The sequence below is a fragment of the Bubalus bubalis genome, chromosome 11 (genome assembly GCF_019923935.1).
Source record: "Bubalus bubalis isolate 160015118507 breed Murrah chromosome 11, NDDB_SH_1, whole genome shotgun sequence".
Lineage (NCBI taxonomy): Eukaryota > Metazoa > Chordata > Mammalia > Artiodactyla > Bovidae > Bubalus > Bubalus bubalis.
The window spans coordinates 99,575,779-99,591,077 of record NC_059167.1 but is presented as its reverse complement, the minus strand read 5'-3'; the positions used below and the strand labels follow the sequence as shown (position 1 = coordinate 99,591,077).

Genomic DNA, 15,299 nt, shown 5'->3' with positions numbered 1-15,299 from the left:
ACTAAATTTAGTGGCTGCATTTCAAATTTTTTTTTGTTTCTTTTTTTTTATTTTATTTTTAAACTTTACAATATTGTATTGGTTTTGCCAAATATCGAAATGAATCTGCCACAGGTATACATGTGTTCCCCATCCTGAGCCCTCCTCCCTCCTCCCTCCCCATACCATCCCTCTGGGTCGTAAATGTCAACCAAATTCATTTAAAAAGCAGCCTAAAATGTATAGCCTTTAACTGTCTATCTGAGTCTTCAAAATAAAATCATGGTGGTGTATTATTCTGCTTTTTAGGTGGAATAGCTTCTTTTTACAAAACATAGATCAAATAGCAGTATAATGTCTGAAATTTAAATTTTGGTAATTTACTTTGTCACTCCATTTCTGATATGTAAAATGAGCTTTCTTCTCAGCTACTTACTTGACAAGTGTATTTTCATGAGTTTCCTACTGTCTCTTCTTCATTATTTAATTTGGGGCTCAGAAATTTTAAAACATTGTCAATTATATACAAGAATAAAAGTAACTTTGGGGCTTATATAAGTTAAGCTTTATATTGTGGCTTTCTTTTTTGACATATAAAATCTGTCATTTTAATTTTCTCTTTACACATATCATGACTTTTTTACTTTCGAAAGTAAAAGACAACAGCAGCAATAAGTCATTATAGCTTAATCATAATAAATATTTCATGATATACTGCCTAAGGCCCCTAATATTTAAAAAACTTTAGAATAAATTCCTGAAGATAGCAATTAAAATAGCTCAAGGAGAAGTTAATTTGTTTTCCTTAATTATTTCAATTATTACAATGATATTTAACTAGTTTCACTAAATAATAGAAAAGGTAAATCTCCAAAAATACATGATTGCCTAGAAGTTAGAAAATAAAAAAGATTCACTGATCCCTTTTCAGTACTTCAGATAAAGCTGTTTTCTTTTATATCACTCAGTGTTCATTTTCACAATGATTCATTCAATTATGATTTCTTCTTAGAATTTTGATTCCTGGGAAATATGAACTATTAGTTTGTTTTCTTCTCCCATCTACTAAGATTTCTCCCATTACTTTTTGCATTTCCTTTTTTGCTTTTATTGGTTAGGAACTTTCTGCTGAACTTAAGTTGTATTCAAACATAGCAATTATACTCTCACTGGTATAGTTGCTGCCTCCTTTTTCATGTGTTTCACATGCAAATCCATGAAACTCTTTCAAATGTTATAAATTTATAGAAGGCTTTTCCTTAAAAAATCTCTTCTTTTTTTTTTAATCTTCCTAATTTTTATTTTTAATATAAAATATGCTTAAAATATTATCAAAAATCTGATATAAAAATCTAATTTTACATAAAAGGCAAAGATAAAGTAGCATATCAAGATGTTGAAAGACATATAGACTTTCTATAACTCATAGCCTGAGGAAATGTGCTAATTCTTTAACAAGATTCTCATCAAAAGGGAAGGTAAGTGTAGCGTTCTAAATACAAACTAATGAAGCACTCACAATTATTTGAAAATTTAAACAGAGGAGTATAATTATGACTTGAAATTTCCTTTTCTTAGATTTTTTAACTGCTTAAAAAACTTTTATATTTACTTTTTGAATAATCATAATAAGAAATAGTTTATATATAAAACTCCTAGAGGAGAACATAGGCAAAACACTCTCTGACATACATCACAGGAGGATCCTCTATGACCCACCTCCCAGAATATTGGAAATAAAAGCAAAAATAAACAAATGGGGCCTAATTAACCTTAAAAGCTTCTGCACATCAAAGGAAACTATTAGCAAGGTGAAAAGACAGCCTTCAGAATGGGATAAAATAATAGCAAATGAAGCAACTGACAAACAACTAATCTCGAGAATATACAAGCAACTCCTACAGCTCAACTCCAGAAAAATAAATGACCCAATCAAAAAATGGGCCAAAGAACTAAATAGACATTTCTCCAAAGAAGACATACAGATGGCTAACAAATACATGAAAAGATGCTCAACATCACTCATTATCAGAGAAATGCAAATCAAAACCACTATGAGGTACCATTTCACACCAGTCAGAATGGCTGCGATCCAAAAGTCTACAAGCAATAAATGCTGGAGAGGGTGTGGAGAAAAGGGAACCCTCTTGCACTGTTGGTGGGAATGCAAACTAGTACAGCCACTATGGAGAACAGTGTGGAGATTCCTTAAAAAACTGGAAATAGACATGCCTTATGATCCAGCAATCCCACTGCTGGGCATACACACTGAGGAAACCAGAAGGGAAAGAGACACGTGTACCCCAATGTTCATCGCAGCACTGTTTATAATAGCCAGGACATGGAAGCAACCTAGATGTCCATCAGCAGATGAATGGATAAGAAAGCTGTGGTACATGTACACAATGGAGTATTACTCAGCCATTAAAAAGAATACATTTGAATCAGTTCTAATGAGGTGGATGAAACTGGAGCCTATTATACAGAGTGAAGTAAGCCAGAAAGAAAAACACCAATACAGTATACTAACGCATATATATGGAATTTAGAAAGATGGTAACAATAACCCTGTGTACGAGACAGCAAAAGAGACACTGATGTATAGAACAGTCTTATGGACTCTGTGAGAGAAGGAGAGGGTGGGAAGATTTGGGAGAATGGCATTGAAACATGTAAAATATCATGTATGAAACGAGTTGCCAGTCCAGGTTCAATGCACGATACTGGATGCTTGGGGCTGGTGCACTGGGACGACCCAGAGGGATGGAATGGGGAGGGAGGAGGGAGGAGGGTTCAGGATGGGGAACACATGTATACCTGTGGCGGATTCATTTTGATATTTGGCAAAACTAATACAATTATGTAAAGTTTAAAAATAAAATAAAATTTTAAAAAAAACAACAAAAATAAATAAAGATATATTAGACACATCAAAAAAAAAGAAATAGTTTATAGAAACAGATTTTCTTTTTTTTAAATTTTATTTTATTTTAAACTTTACAAATTGTATTAGTTTTGCCAAATATCAAAATGAATCAGCCACAGGTATACATGTGTTCCCCATCCTGAACCCTCCTCCCTCCTCCCTCCCCATACCATCCCTCTGGGTCGTCCCAGTGCACTAGCCCCAAGCATCCGGTATCATGCATCGAACCTGGACTGGCAACTCGTTTCATACATGATATTATACATGTTTCAATGCCATTCTCCCAAATCTTCCCACCCTCTCCCTCTGCAACAGAGTCCATAAGACTGTTCTATACATCAGTGTCTCTTTTGCTGTACACCAGTGTTCATCACAGTACTGTTTATAATAGCCAGGACATGGAAGCAACCTAGATGTCCATCAGCAGATGAATAGATAAGAAAGCTATGGTACATATACACAATGGAGTGTTACTCATCCATTAAAAAGAATACATTTGAATCAGTTCTAATGAGGTGGATGAAAGTGGAACCTATTATACAGAGTGAAGTAAGCCAGAAAGAAAAACACCAGTATAGTATACTAACACATATATGTGGAATTTAGAAAGATGGTAACAATAACCCTGTGTATGAGACAGCAAAAAAAATCTATTCTATTTGTGATTCTTTGACATAGTAGTTGAAGAAATGGAAGCAACAGTTAAATCTATCTGTGTGCACATACACACACAACACACACACAGTTTTTTTTTGTTGTTTGTTTGTTTGTTTTTTAAACAAAGCAAAGATAACCTAAGTTTACTTAATGGACTGATGTTGAAGCTGAAACTGCAATACTTTGGCCACCTGATGCCAAGAGCTGACTCATTTGAAAAGACCCTGATGCTGGGAAAGATGGAGGGCAGGAGGAGAAGGGGACGACAGAAGATGAGATGGTTGGATGGCATCACCAACTCAATGGACATGGGTTTGGGTGGGCTCTGGGAGTTTGTGATGGACAGGGAGGCCTGGCATGCTGCAGTTCATGGGGTCACAAAGAGCTGGACATGACTGAGGGACTGAACTGAACAGGAAAAAAAAATTATTATTGTGGTGCCACTGAGAAAAATGAAAGCAACTGGATCTTTGAAAACATTTGGAAGTCTGGGGAAGATAAGACAAAGAAATAAGTCCCCATTTTAAAGCCAGAGACAAAGGCAAAGCATAGAGGCTGACAGAGGATTGAGTCCAGAGAATGAACTTGAACCTGCACAGAGTACATCCTCATATATGGAGAACACCTCATAGATTTTTTTCTTTTTGTTTGCATTGAATGCCAGGTATTTTAGATAGATATACCAAATTGCTGTAACAGACTTAAAAAAGTGAAAAATGTCTCAAACACAATAGAAGTTAAAACAGTTTGACTAAAACTAAGAGATTGAGATGTGAGAGTTGGGCCATAAAGAAGGCTGAGCGCCAAAAAATTGATGCTTTCTAATTGTGATGCTGGAGAAGACTCTTGAGGGTCCCTTGGACAGCAAGGCGATCAAGCCAGTCAATCCTAAAGGAAATCAACCTTGAATATTCATTGGAAGGACTGATGCTGAAGCTGAAACTCCAGTACTTTGACCACCTGATGCGAAGACTGACTCATTGGGAAAAAAGCCTGATGCTGGGAAAGATTGAAGGCAGGAAGAGAAGGGGACGACAGAGGATGAGATGATTGGATGGCATCATGGACTCAATGCACATGATTTTGAGGACCGGGAAGCCTGGCATGCTGCAGTCCTTGGAGTCGCAAAATAGTCAGACAGGACCAAGTAACCGAAAAACAACAGCAAGTGATTGCATTTGTTTTGAGATGAATTGGAAATTAATTTTGTCCTTTAAATGTATTTACAAGCAGCATTGTGAAAGGTAAATTTAAATACTCCATGGAGTCACAGAGAGTTGGACATGACTGAGGGAGTGAACTGAACTGCAATTTAAACACTAAAGTAGGATTCATTTCCCAGAATTATTGAGAAAAGTAGACCCAAGGAGTAGTGGTGTCTTTATTTTAAAGTTGCCTGGGGAAACTGGTTTATTCTTTGATTTTCAGTCTCTTATTACATGCGTGATAGTGGATGACATTATGACCAATCCTGCTAAAATAGTGACACCCTGAGTCACATCTATTAGTCATCTGCTTCTAGTATTTTTCTAATCCAAGTGTAAACTAAGTTTGCCAGTTATGGTTTAAAACTGTGACAGTCAAATAAAGAGAAATTTTAGGTTGATTTGGTTGGTTAAATTTTGTGTAAATAGGACAAGTGAATCCTCCAATTTCCTGGTCATCACTGGATGACTTAATCACTTGTCCTCTTTTCTAATTTTTACCTTCCCACAAAATTCCTTGGGTTTTTTGTTTGTTTGTTTAAATCTTTTACTTGGCATTAGACTGTTAGGGGTACACAGATCTGTAAGATAATTGGATCTGAGATTACTAGCATCTGAATTGGCAAAAATACATTCAAATGAATGGAATTCAATAAAAAACATAATTCTGGTCAACTACTTTCATTCTTTTTTTTCTTTTAAAACATGTACTGATAGCCCGAATTTAAGTAATGTTGCAAAAATTGTGAGAGTCCCAGTAACTTTATTATTTTTTTTTAATTTTATTTTATTTTTAAACTTTACATAATTGTATTAGTTTTGCCAAATATCAAAATGAATCCGCCACAGGTATACATGTGTTCCCCATCCTGAACCCTCCTCCCTCCTCCCTCCCCATACCATCCCTCTGGGTCATCCCAGTGCACTAGCCCCAAGCATCCAGTAACTTTATATTCCACTGAGAATCTGTGATTTAGCCACGCATCTTATTGTTTTGAATTAGAGTAGAACATGGCACATTGGAATAAATTTTTAAGGTAAGAAGCTTCATGGAATAGAAAATTGGTGGTGTTGTCTGAATTGAAAGTAGAATCAGAACATATGTCATCAATCCTATTTCATCTGCCAGGTATTACATTAAATTTAATACTAAATTAGTGTTATAAAAATTAAAGGTACATCCTAAATCATTCAGTATTTCCTTCTCTTCCTTTATACATTATTAAAAATTTCATTAAAAAAAAAACTGAACAGTCACTTGTAGACATCAATAATCTTTGCAGATTTGCATATTGCCTTCCAATCTGTCCCCGTGTATTCCAGCCTTGTAATTTCCTGTTTATAGCAGGTCTTGGTACATATTCATGAGGATGCATTGCTATAGTCTCAATAAGGAATATATCGCAATAAATCAGCCTTAACTAAAAGTTTTTCTTCACAGTTTCTTTGTTATCTTTAGATGATCTTGTTTGTTGGAACTTTTAAGAAAGAATTCCCTTTGGATTATATTCTCTAGCTTGAAAAGTTCTAGTCTTTAATCCTGTGATGTCACATAGTTTTATCTTAAAGGCCAATTCTAATAAATTGATAATGAAGACTCAGAACGTGTTGAGTAGGAATCTGAGTTTTCATAAGGTCTCAGCAGGTGATTGATTGGCAGTGATGTTCATGGAGGCAGTAGGGTGCTTTTGAAGGAAAGAATATTTATTACTGATTTTCAGGAATATTTATTATATTCTATTTAGTATTTTTACCAAATACAAAAATAATTTAGTTTCTTGCCTTTTGAAACAGATTTTTACTGCTTAAATTAGTCCTTTTTTAAGGGGATAGGCAATTTTCAATTCTCTGTTTCTGGGTTAGAGTGTCTCTTCATGTACCTAACATATATATACCAGATGTCATGTCTGAGGACGAGTTTCTTCCTTAGCTCATGAAAAATAGGTTTCATAGATTTTTTTTAAAATTGGGTCACAGTCTTCTCTTATCATTATTTGCATGTTTTTTTCCTCAGCTCATATTCTATATGATGGTGAAAAGGTTTGGAGTCAGCCTAGTTTGAATACTTTTTGGGAAACCACTTCCTTTTTTCTAAATTAATCAATGCAGAATTTATTTCTTCATTCTGATAGCTTAATGAATACAAGAATTCCCTTTTTTCTTATAGTTCAGAATGACAATATGCTTAAAGTGGATTAGAATATAAAAAAAACAGATTACAAAACAATACATAGAATCTTATTTTGTTAACAAATACATGTACATTTAGGAGGAAAATGTATATAGAGGAAAAAATATATAGAGTAACATTTTAAGAGTTATTTGTGAATGGTGGAATTGTGGTGGAATGGTGGAATGATTTTTTTTTTCTTGTTTCTGTCTACTCAATAAAGTTCTATCATTAATGTAAAAAAAAAAGAAATTTATCAATAGGTATATTTTAATCAGTCATACTTAGAACATGAAGACACTTCAATTTGCTCAGAAAATGTTGACTGTGCTTTTCTCTGATTGCTTGTGTTCTGATTCTTCTGTTCTTTCGCTTAAGAGAACGACTCGTTTGCTGACTTTGTTCTGTTTTCCATCCTCTACATCAGTTATCTCCTTTTGCATTTAATTTTGTCCCATTCTTCTGAGATGGCCCTTGAGTTTTTAATACACTTAACTGATATACATCTTTTTAGAATTGACCCTTCCTGCTACAACACAAATTTTAACTTGTGTATAGCATTATTTTTTAGCAATTCTTCCTTATCTCATTCGTTTGATGTTTTGCCTCAACTGTTTATTTATAACAACCTCCTTTTATTTAATAGCAGTCATGTCTCTTAAACTTTGTGGACTATGTCAAACAGTCCCTGGGAGTTTTTTTCTGATTTCTCAGAAGAAAACTGAGTGTCAGCAGTGTCATTGTTCAGAAGTGTCATTTATCTTATTTGACAATATTTTTCATAGGCCACGTGAAATTTGGAAAAAAATAATGTTTTTCTTGCTCTGTCCTCAAATATAACATCAGAACTTTCAGTAAACAGAAATAGAAGATTGACCTTGGTTTTTCATTTCATCCGCAGGTGTGATGTAGAGCTTCTCCTCTCAGATAAACATATTGGGCTGTTGTTGTTTAGTTGCTAAGTCATGTCTGACTCTTTGTAACTCCATGAACTGTAGCACACCAGGCTTCCATCTTTCACTATCTCCTGGAGGTTGGTCAAACTCATGTCCATTGAGTTGATGATGCTATTCAACTATTTTATCCTGGGTTGGACCCTTTTCCTCCTGCCCTCAATCTTTCCCAGCATCAGGGTCTTTTCCAATGAGTCAGTCTTTGCATCATGTGGCCAAAGTATTGGAGCTTCAGCTTTAGCATCAGTCCTTCCAATGAATATTCAGGATTGATTTCCTTTTGGATTGACTAGTTTGATCTCCTAGCTGTCCAAAGGACACTGAAGAGTCTTCACCAGCACTACAATTGAAAAGGATCATTTCTTTGGTGCTCAGCCTTCTTTATAGTCCACCTCTTACATCCGTATGTGACTACTGGAAAAGCCATAGCTTTGACTATATGTTCCGTTGTAGGCAAAGTGATGTCTCTGCTTTTTAATGTGTTGTCTAGGTTTGTCATAACTTTTCTTCCAAGGAGCAAGTGTCTTTTAATTTCATGGCTGCAGTTAATGTCTGTGGGGATTTTGGAGCCTAAGAAAATAAAATTGGTCACTATTTTCACCTTTTCCCTTCTATTTGCCATGGAGTGATAGGACCAGATTCAGTGATTATAGTTTTTTGAATGTAGAGTTTTAAGCCAGCTTTTTCACTCTCCTCTTTCACCCTTGTGAAGAGGCTCTTTAGTTCCTCTTTACTTTCTGCCATTTACGGTGGTACTATCTGCATGTCTGATATTATTGTTCTCCCAGCAATCTTGATTCCTGCTTGTGATTCATGCAGCCCAGCATTTTGCATGATGTACTCTGAGGCAGACAAAGTAGTGTCCACTTAAATTCCAAGTTTCTGTCAGATTTTCATAAAGTATACTCTGTTTTGCTCAGGTGCCTCTTTTTTTTTTTTCCCCAAGGCCTTGTTATCTCTATGATGTTGAACTACTGTAGCATATCAAATAATACAATTCCTAGAAGAATTAGAGTGTTTCTTTATTCATAGATTCTTCACCCAATAAAATATCATTTGGAGAAATACTGATCCAAAAGCACACCATGCTACTTACATTACAGTTGTCAGGGATGTGCAGTCTCAGTTGTGTGTGTGTGTAAGAGGGAAGTGAGGAAGAGTAGCCAAGGAAACATTCTACTTACCTGGAAAGGTGGGAGCTAGCAACTGGAGCAGGATGGCTACCAGCCTAGTGAGCAATGGGCCTTTCTGGAACTAATGAGCAAAAATGCATCAGCCTCTTCAACTTTTTTTTTTTTTAATAATAATCTTTATATCATGAAGCAAGCTTAGAACATTTCATGAGCTAAAGGCTTGAAAGGATTTTCTAAGTCTAGATTTTCACTCAATAAATGAAGCATATTTATGTTTCTGATGGGGGGCAATGAAAAAACTGCTTCAAGTTACATAATCATCTTCTATATAAATATGAATATTTCTGAACACCTTATATTCTTCTCTCCCATATGAGAGCAAAGGAGGACCCCAGGACATCATTTAAAAGTCACCGTTCTTCACCTTTTCCTCCCCCAAGGAAATTGGGCTGTCTTTCATCAACTCATGATTAACCTAACTACCATTCCAAACAAAATAGCACAGTTACTTCCTGAGCATGTTTATAAAATATGCAAATCCAACTTGTCCTTTGCTTCATTATTACATCCATTATTTAGTTTCATTATAAAACATTTGAGGTTAAGAAAGGATAATTAACGCAATTAAGTTCCCATGGTTTAAAAATTACCCAATTTTAGTAAATGTTTTAATGGAATTCTAGCACAAAAATGAAGATGAAATTCATTACCTTCATTATAACAGCACCAAATAGAACAAAATAATCACTCTGAAACTCAAAATATGCTATAAATGAATATTTATTATTTAATAGAAAGCCACTAAACTATACCTATAGATTACCAATATATGAATATTTTTCTTTTTCTATGTTGCTGGATGAATAGTTTAAGGAAAGCGGAAGAAATGAGACTTAGCTATTTATTTTTAAAGGACTTACATCTGTTTTATCAGATTATAGCATACTTAAAACATCACTGAATATGCATCTCAACAACTTTCCTTTTGGTCTACTTTGAGATTAAAATATTTAATCAACATTTTTTTTTGAAACATGTTAAATATTAGACCCTGTATTAATGATTTTTTAATTTCCTAATGCTCATGTCAGAGAGGAAGAAATTTTCCTCTATGTTTTTCTGGCTGGTCTAAAAACTAAATTAACATGAGATAGATTAACAAGAGAAAAATCAAACAAAATTTTAATAGCATATATACATGGGGAGAGACTCAGGGAAACTAAGTAAGTTGCCAAAACGGCCGAAGACCTTACCTTAAATATCATCTTTGGCTAAAGGCAAAAGAAAATGTTGCAGATAGTGGTTTGGGACTTCAGAGGGGAAGAAGGCAATTCAAATAAAAATAGAAAAGTAAATAAATGTTTACTGGGCCACACAGAGATAACGGACACAAAGTGGACTCTGATCTCTAGGCCCTCTGGAGTTTCCTCTACAATTTTAGTGCATATTCTAGGCAGATACCTCTTGTGATAGCTCTATTCCAGAAACAGGCCTGGAATCTAAATTTTTTTAGCAGCTAAGGGAGATGTAAAATGAAAAACTTTCTAAGTCTTCTGTTTCTTAAAAATTATCGGCTTGAATTAATCCTCATGCCAAAGAGACACAATTTGGGGTGGAAAATTTTGCTCCCTTGTACTCACAAGAACCAGTGGTGAAACGGGTATAAAAACTAGTTGATCAGCATGCTCTAGGTAACCTACCTGGTCAGAGAGTAAAACTAGGCAGAGCGGAAGTACAGGGTGCTAGTGTTTGGGATATAAAAAGAGAAGTAATCAACTAAACAGAAAATTAGCAAGGAAACACAAACTTTAAATGATACATTGGACCAGTTAGACCTAATTGATATCTATAGGACATGTCACCCTAAAACAATGAATTTCACCTTTTTCTCAAGTGCACATGGAACCTTCTCTAGGATAAATCACATCCTAGGCCATAAATCTATCCTTGGTAAATTTTAAAAAAATGAAATCATCTCAAGCATCTTTTCTGATCACAATGTGGTAAGATTAGATGTCAACTACAGGAAAAAAAGCTACTAAAAATACAAACATATGGAGGCTAAAGAACACACTTCTGAATAACCAACAAGTCACAGAAGAAATCAAAATAAGAAATAAAAATATACATAGAAATGAATGAAAATGAAAACCAACAACCCAAAGCCTATCGAATTCAGTAAAAGCAGTGCTAAGGGGAAGGTTCATAGCAATATAAACTTACCTCAAGAAACAGGAGAGAAATCAAATAAATAACCTAACTCTACACCTAAAGCAACTAGACAAAGAAGAAATGAACCACCCCAGGATTAGTAGAAGGAAATAAATCATAAAAACTAGGGCAGAAATAAGTGCAAAAGAAACAAAGGAGACCATAGCCCAAATCAACAAATCTAAAAGATGGTTCTTTGAGAAGGTAAATAAAATAGATAAACCATTAGCCAGACTCATCAAAAAAAAAAAAGGGAGAAGAATCAAATCAATAAAAATAGAAATGAAAATGGAGAAATCACAACAGACAACACAGAAATACAAAGGATCATAAGAGACTATTATCAGCAACTATATGCCAATAAAATGGACAGCTAGAAGAAATGGACAAATTCTTAGAAAAGTACAACTTTCCAAAACTGAACCAGGAAGAAATAGAAAAGCTTAACAGACCCATATCAAGCACGGAAATCAAAACAGTAATCATAAATCTTCCAGCAAACAAAAGCCCAGGACCAGACGGCTTCACAGCTGAATTCTACCAAAAATCTAGACAAGAGCTAAAACCTATCCTATTCAAACTCTTCCAGAAAATTGCAGAGGATGTAAACTTCCAAACTCATTCTAAGAGCCCACCATCACCCTAATACCAAAAGCAGACAAAGATGCCACAAAAAAAGAAAACTACAGGCCAATATCACTGATGGACATAGATGCAAAAATCCTTAACAAAATTCTAGCAAACAGAATCCAACAACATATTAAAAAGATCATACATCATGACCAAGTGGGCTTTATCCCAGGGAAACAAGGATTCTTCAATATTTACAAATCAATGTGATACATACACCACATTAACAAAGTGAAAGATAAAAACCATATGATTATCTCAACAGATTCAGAGAAAGCCTTTGACAACATCCAACATCCATTTATGATAAAAACCCTCCAGAAAGAAAGCATAGAAATAACCTACCTCAACATAATAAAAGCCATAAATGATAAACCCTGGTATCTTCCCTGGTGGCTCAGATGGTAAAGCGTCTGCCTGCAATGTGGGAGACCCCAGTTCGATCCCTAGGTTGGGAAGATCCCCTGGGGAAGGAAATGGCAACCCACTCCAGTACTCTTGCCTGGAAAATTCCATGGACGGAGGAGCCTGTAGGCTACAGTCCATGGGGTCGCAAAGAGTTGGACACGACTGAGCAACTTCACTTTCACTTTCATGATAAACCCACAGCAAACATTATCCTCAATGGTGAAAAATTGAAAGCATTTCCCCTAAAGTCACGAACAGGACAAGGAAGCCCACTCTCACCACTACTGTTCAACATAGTTTTGGAAGTTTTAGCCACAGCAATCAAAGAAGAAAAAGAAATAAAAGGAATCAAGATTGGAAAGAATTAAAACTCTCACTGTTTGTAGATGGCATGATCCTCTACATAGAAAACCCTAAAGACTCCACCAGAAAATTACTAGAGCTAATCAATGAATATAGTAAAGTTGCAGGGTATAAAATTAACACACAGAAATCCCTTGCATTCCTATACACTAACAATGAGAAAACACAAGTAGAAATTAAGAAACGATTCCATTCACCATTGCAACGAAAAGAATAAAATATTTAGGAATATATCTACCTAAAGAAACAAAAGACTTATATATAGAAAACTATAAAACACTGATGAAAGAAATCAAAGATGACACAAATAGATGGAAAATATACCATGTTTGTGGATCAGAAGAATCAATATAGTGAAAATGAGTATACTACCCAAAGCAATCTATAGATTCAATGCAATTCCTATCAAGCTACCAAAGGTATTTTTCAGAGAATTAGAACAAATAATTTCACAATTATTATGGAAATACAAAAAACTTCGAATAGCCAAAGCTATCTTGAGAAAGAAGAATGGAACTGGAGGAATCAACCTGCGTGACTTCAGGCTATACTACAAATCAACAGTCATCAAGACAGTATGATACTGGCACAAAGACAGAAACATAGATCAGTGGAACAAAATAGAAAGCCCAGAGATAAATCCACACACTTATGGACACCTTATCTTTGAAAAGGGAAGCAAGAATATACAGTGGAGAAAAGACAATCTCTTTAACAAGTGGTGCTGGGAAAACTGGTCATCCACTTGTAAAAGAATGAAACTAGAACACCGTCTAACACCACACACAAAAATAAACTCAAAATGGATTACAGATCTAAACATAAGACCAGAAACTATAAAACTCCTAGAGGAGAACATAGGCAAAACACTCTCTGATGTAAATCACAGCAGGATCCTCCATGACCCACCTCCCAGAATACTGGAAATAAAAGCAAAAATAAACAAATGGGACCTATAAACTTAAAAGCTTTGGCACAATGAAAGAAACTATAAGCAAGGTGAAAGACAGCCTTCAGAATGGGAGAAAATAATAACAAATGAAGCAACTGGCAAATAATTAACCTCAAAAATATACAAGCAAGTCCTGCAGCTCAATTCCAGAAAAATAAATGACCTAACCCAGCAATTCCACTGCTGGGCATACACACCAGGGAAACCAGAATTGAAAGAGACACGTGTACCCCAATGTTCATCACAGCACTGTTTACAATAGCCAGGACATGGAAGCAACCTAGATGTCCATCAGCAGATGAATGGATAAGAAAGCTGTGTTACATATACACAATGGAATATTACTCAGCTATTAAAAAGAATGCATTTGAATCAGTTCTAATGAGGTGGATGAAATTGGAGCCTATTATACAGAGTGAAGTAAGTCAGAAATAAAAACACCAATGCAGTATATTAATGCATATATATGAAATTTAGAAAGATGGTAATGATGACCCTATATGTGAGACAGCAAAAGAGACACAGATGTAAAGAACAGACTTTTGGACTCTGTGGGAGAAGACGAGAGTGGGATGATTTGAGAGAATAGTATTGAAACATGTGTATTACCAATGTGAAATAGATCGCCGGTCCAGGTCCGATGCATGAAACAGGGTGCTCAGGGCAGGTGCACTGGGATGACCCTGAGGAATGAGATGGGGAGGGAGGTGGGAGGGGGTTCAGGATGTGGAACACATATACACCCATGGCTGATTCATGTGAATATATGGCAAAAACTACCACAATATTGTAAAGTAATTAGCCTCCAATTAAAATTTAAAAAAAATAAAATTAAAAATAAGTAAATAAAAAGAGAAGTAGAATGCATTCAAAGTCTGTTTGATGTATTCTGGTGTCACTTTATCCTTCTTTGGTGAGCATTTGTATATAGGTCAACATTCATAATTTAATGGATTTCATATATGTATGTGTGTGTTTGTGTATATATATATATATATATATATATATATATATATATATATATATTTCCCCCCCTTAAGGCATGAAAGTCCATTTTTACTCTTAAATTGGCTATCATTTACCATTTGTACTCTGTTAGCCAGCTAGAGGAGAAGGCGATGGCACCCCACTCCAGTACTCTTGCCTGGAAAATCCCATGGACAGAGGAGCTTGGTAGGCTGCAGTCCATGGGGTTGCGAAGAGTCAGGCATGACTGAGGAACTTCCCTTTCACTTTTTACTTTCATGCATTGAAGAAGGAAATGGCAACCCACTCCAATGTTCTTGCCTGGAGAATCCCAGGGATGGGGGAGCCTGGTGGACTGCCATCTATGGGGTCACACAGAGTCGGACACGACTGAAATGCCTTAGCAGCAGCAGTAGCAGCAGCCAGCTAGAATAGTTCTTTTTCTGTCTTTCCAAAAGGTACTGATATTTTCAGATAATTGCTTATTTTCCCTTCAATGTTTAAACCAAGAGTAGCCAAATTTGTGTTTCTAGTAGTCATGTATGGGTGTGAGAGTTGGATCATAAAGAAGGCTGAGTGATGAAAAGTTGATTCTTTCGAACTACGGTGCAGGAGAAGACTCTTGAGAGTCCCTTGGACTGCAAGGAGATCCAACCAGTCTATCCTAAAGGAAACCAAGCCTGAATATTCATTGGAAGGACTGATGCTGAAGCTGAAGTTCTAATACTTTGACCACCTGATACAAA

At 35.5% G+C, this 15,299-nt stretch overlaps 1 protein-coding gene and 1 long non-coding RNA gene across 3 annotated transcripts in view; one reads left to right on the top strand and one right to left on the bottom strand.

The window, feature by feature from the left end:
* The window catches only part of LOC112587942, a 65,495-nt gene extending 55,135 nt beyond the window's left edge, over positions 1-10,360 (bottom strand). The window contains exons 1-2 of the long non-coding RNA XR_003112487.3: positions 10,277-10,360; positions 9,075-9,144 (exon numbers count right to left, since the gene is read on the bottom strand). This is a non-coding gene — a long non-coding RNA (uncharacterized LOC112587942). The remainder of the gene's footprint in view (positions 1-9,074; positions 9,145-10,276) is intronic.
* KCNN2 (potassium calcium-activated channel subfamily N member 2) overlaps positions 1-15,299 on the top strand; it is a 583,536-nt gene that overhangs the window by 260,694 nt on the left and 307,543 nt on the right. The gene's annotated exons all lie outside the window — the stretch shown is intronic.